Raw genomic sequence first — 5,087 nt, 5'->3', positions numbered from 1 at the left:
CAAAGCCTTAGAAAAGCACTCAGAGAATACAGACCTCCACCAAGCAGTACTCTTTCACCCTTACTCTGATTTCTACCCATTGTAATAATTACATCAATATGCGTAATATGCTGTAAGTGACTATTTCCAATGATCAAGAATCCTACAACCACGTAACCCCCCCCCCCCCTCCTCAAAAAAAAAAAAAACGGGGGGGGGGGGCTTTGATCCAGGCAGTGATCCAAATTAATACCAAAATATGGCATTTCATTTTCCTATCATTATTAACTTTATTTCTTAGAATATACACTGTTATTCGATTCATATCTAGTAATTTCTGTAGTTACTTTGGAATGATAAAAAAAAGCAAGCTTGAACATACATGTACTTTTCAAACCAACGTCGCCAAAAAAAAAAAAAAAAAAAAAAAAAAAGTCACGAGTGACTTCATTCATGGTAAACATTCTTTGTGATGAACAGGTGCCGTAATGTACGATGTACGCATGCGCACGGTGTAAATCGTAGGCCACAAATCGCACAGTGTGCGGTGTACATCGCAGCACCTGCGACAGAGTGCAACAGGCTGCGATATCGCACATTGTCGCAGCGCAGCGCATCGCAGTAAAAATCGCACAGTGTGAGTCCGCCCTTACAGATCAGCAGTTGCGATCTTAACAAATTTGATTTGTAGAGGGAGACAAATTGAAGAAACTCATATATGAAAATTTGTGTTTGGCATAGAATATAAATGATATGGCAGTCAATGCAAGGAAATTTTGTTAGTTGAAATTTTCAATCTATCCTCTTCAAAATGAGGTACATGTATAACATAACATAAACACTTGAAATATAATATTCTTAAACAATTTCCTAAATATTTGTGTTGGCCCCCAGACTAGAAATGCCAGAATACTCCCAGCAGAAGGGGCATTCCAGACGTTTATCATTATTTCATATGTAGTACATAAATCAGCATCTCCATGTATAGATTTGTGGAATTTATTGTAGTTCTTGAGCAGAGAAACAATACTTTGAAAAACCTTAAACAAACTACACTGAACAAGGATGATGACATATCAGGAGGCTCACATAATTATTTCAGAAATGTAACAGTGTAATCCCATTACAATACCGCTCGCTTTCGATTTTTTCCCCTTTTTCTCATTTCTTTTTTTTTTCTTTCTTTTTGATAAAGTAATCTGAGTATTGATTGGGCTGGTACCCTCACTGATTTCATTATCAGTTGTAATAGTAATGATTTTTTTATATATAGTTTTGAGCAGTGTTGCCATGTTGAGAGAATATTTTTTATCTCTGTTTTTTTTTTTTTCGTTTTTGTAAAAGCAATTTTAGAATTGATTGGGCTGGTACCCTCAATGATTGATCACCTCTTGTGATTTGCCACATGTGACCACTGTAATATTTGTTCTTTTTTTATATGTCATTGGGTGCATTTATCAACTCCTTTTCTCGGCAGAAACAGGTTATCCAAACAGCTTTCAAGGAATTTTTACGAGTTGATAAACGCAAAGCTGTTTTGAAAGCCCTTTAGGAAAGCCTTTTACGAAAGGGTGCGTTTATCAACTCTCCTTTCTCGGCAGAAACAGGTTATCCAAACAGCTTTCAAGGAATTTTCACGAGTTGATAAACGCAAAGCTGTTTTGAAAGCCCTTTAGGAAAGCCTTTTCGAAAGCCCGAAATTTGTGACGATCCAAACAGGTTTCCTAAACAGGTTATCAGAAACCTGTTTGTAAAAGCCTTTCGAAGTTGATAAACGCAAAGCTGTTTTGAAAGCCCTTTAGGTCGCCCTATACTGCGGTTGCGCAACCATGCGTTTCCAGTTTCTGAAAAGACGCGCGCCACGTAAAGTGCACACGAGTACTTGTACACAGGTGTATACATACAGCTGTGTGTAATGCACGCATATGCTTGGAACAAGGAGGTGTTTCTCTCATCAACAAGGTTTGAGAAATAAAGTAACAACAGTCTCATTCCCTTTGATCCCATGTCTCATGCCGCTACTCAGAAATATTTGAAGTATGTGCTAAACTGGAGCTGCCTCACAGATAGGAAGACAATTGATTCATGTGGCATTGTATCATGACTCCTCATAGCACTCTCAAAGGAAGATATGTCTTTATGATGGTAATTGCTTTTCGCCGTCCCTTCTTAGAAAACAAGCGGCACATTAATAGTACAGGCAGTCAGGGCTTTGGAAAGGGCTCTCGAAAGGGCTATGGAAAGGGCTATGGAAAGGGCTATCGAAAGTTGATAAACGCAGCCGACGAAAACAAGCGGCATATTAATAGTACAGGGAGTGGACAGGGCTTTCGAAAGGGCTATGGAAAGGGCTTTCGAAAGGGCTATGGAAAGGGCTATCGAAAGGGCTATCGACGAAAGGGCTTTCGAAAGTCGTTTAAACTGGGGAAAGTTGATAAACGCAGCCATTGTTTGTATAGAGCACCCAAATAATCTGTCTGTTTTTATAACTATATGATTGTAAAACATGTGCAATTCAGCCTTTGGCTGCCAGACATGATTTTTGATAACCTGTTCAAAACCTGTTCAATTCACCTGTGTATAATCTAGGCATGCCGTCTTCTTTTGTTCTCTCAGAGTTCTTCCTTGAGCCCCAACTCATGCATTCTTATGGTGGCCCTGCCATGTCATCATCCTTCATTTCAATTTGTCATAAATTTCGAAAATATTCTTATTCTTCATCCAAATTATCATAAATTCTGAAACTCTGTCTTCAGTATAACTAATTTATAGTTGTTTAAATGTAAAAATCTGAAAATCATCCGGAGGTCTCCTTTAAGAATGACTACCCCCCCCCCCCCTCTTTCCAATATAATGAGAAATGAGGGGGACCAATGAAAAAAAAGAAAGATATGATATTTGCCCCATCAATTATGTTTGCTTGTGAATCACTTTCTTTCCATTGTAATTGTAAGGGGATAGCGCGAACGCAGATCCCCGCTACCATAAATTATACGCCCGAGTTCCCCACGTTTGGGGGAATCGCAAGGTTCAGCAAGCCGGAGTGCAATGGCAAGCCTCGCCCTGGGAATGCGTCCTTCTTGATCAACGCAACTCCTGCGCCAGGTAAGTATGCTTCCGAAATTGCGCTGAAATTTCTAATATATGTCTATTCATCGTTATGTCCTGGTTATCATGTCTCCAATGATGTGTATTTGAATTGTTTCTTTCATCAATTATCACTTTAATCTTTGCTCAGCTTATCCGGACATACTTGATAAAGAAATACGTTCATATGAATATCATTTTGTGGAAAATTTTAAGTTTAAAAACCTGTAATTTCAACAAAAATCGTCTACCATTCTCTTTCTACAGGCGGCATCGCCCTCTAATCAGTGAATATTCATGAGGATCGTACGAGATATGCATGACGTCACACAGTCATGCGGAGCTGGTGCGCATGCGCGGGGATTCAATAGTGACTACATGAGCAGTATCCGTTCTTCTTTCACGCATTCTTCATAGCTATACACGTTTCCATTCACGTTGCTTGAAATCGCAACCTTTCTGGACCGTCTGCTTCCCGGTCACAATAGGCCTAATCAGCAGACGAATCGTATATGATTCGGAAAAAAAGATGATAGAATACAGTACTATTACTATTTTACTACTAGGCATATGTGTAATCATGAGTTGGGTGCCGTTGGTGTCCAGGGTTCGCATAACATCGATCGTTTCTAGGGTATACAATGTCTTTAGTCATAGAAAATTATAAACTAAGCTGAGGAAAACGGGTGTTCGTCAGGACGAATAACCTGTTTTATTGACACCTAGTACCTTCCTGGATGGACTTTAATGCTACAGAAGCTCTATGGTTTGTATCTCTCACTGAGTTTAGTTTCAACAAGGCGAGCTTTGAAGCTCCGTGGTATCAAGGAGGTAGCTACTGTATATGCGAGCTTAATACGTAGTTTGCAGGCACAAACCCTTGTTGATCGTAAAGGAGTCTGCGTGCGCCAAGACTACTTCACGCACCACGTGCAGTGACTGCAGCACGGACAGTGTCAGTGGTGCATGTAGTAGTCTTGGCGCAGACTCGATTACGACAACAAGGGTTTGTGCTTCACGCAAACTTGGTTCACCTTGCATGGTCTCCTCCCTGGTTTAATTTATAGCAGCCACGCGAGTTTGACTGACGGGTGACTCTTTCAAAGCCCATATCTCTCCGTCAAACCGATTACTTTACAAGAGCAACAATAAAAGTGACTCGACCATATCGTAATCCAATTAGCACATCAGCTAGCTCCTGATTTATCACGTTCAGGCGGGTGGACTGACAGGCGACAGGTCGTAAATCAAGAAGCCGTTGATTCACTAAATGGCAGCTAGCTAAATGACAGATCCTCCGATGAAATACAGGATTGTCCTAGCATTCTGTCTTTGCGCTATATCGTGCATAATACTGTAATTGTTACGTCCTCTCAGTTTTGTTGGTAAATTATGTATTGTATACATCAAATATTTTGTCTGTCTGTTTGAATGAACTATGTTTCGTTTATAAAGTAGGGGACCTAATTCCCCGGACCTAATCACTCATTAACCCTAAAAGGGCCGGGGGGGGGGGCGGAATCCGCCCCTCCCCCCCCCCCCCCTCGACGTTTCGCGCTATAATTCTGTAACGCGAGAAGGCCTCGTCGCGAGGCTTCTTGACTTTCTTCGTTCAAGTCTCGCGCAACTTTTGAGACCAAATTTGCAACGTCCGCGCATACTTTTGTGAAGCCACGCCCATTTTTGTAACGGAATGTCGCCCCAAAACGGACACAGTTTTGTGATTTTGTGTACATTTCCTATGGAAAACAGTGCTCTGTCATGAAAGTCATAAAAACCTGATTATTTGTACAATTAATCACTTTCATTGATTAATTTTGTGCTAATTATGGTAGAAAAGTGGTCAGTGACAATTTCCAATGAAAAACAAAGGAAAAAAAGTTGAAAAACAACGAAATACATAAGAAATTCTGAAAACAATAAAATACATAAGAATTGAAATGAGTTTTGGAAGTTTTTGTGATGTACAATTGTTGAATATGCTAAAACAGATTTACAGATAAAAAAATTAGACTCTCAAT

The 5,087-nt window shown here is 40.0% G+C and overlaps 1 non-coding gene across 1 annotated transcript; it reads right to left on the bottom strand.

Moving 5' to 3' along the window:
- Positions 1 to 2,930: 2,930 nt before the first annotated feature.
- On the bottom strand, positions 2,931 to 3,092 carry LOC139724964 (U1 spliceosomal RNA). The gene has a single exon (XR_011710513.1). It is a non-coding gene; the product is annotated as a U1 spliceosomal RNA (small nuclear RNA).
- Positions 3,093 to 5,087: the final 1,995 nt, after the last annotated feature.

Source organism: Diadema antillarum, unplaced genomic scaffold (genome assembly GCF_040938485.1).
Source record: "Diadema antillarum isolate AM-2024a unplaced genomic scaffold, OU_Dant_1.0 scf00000015, whole genome shotgun sequence".
In the NCBI taxonomy this organism is placed as follows: domain Eukaryota; kingdom Metazoa; phylum Echinodermata; class Echinoidea; order Diadematoida; family Diadematidae; genus Diadema; species Diadema antillarum.
The sequence above is the reverse complement of the archived record's forward strand: the minus strand, read 5'-3'. Positions and strand labels throughout refer to the sequence as shown.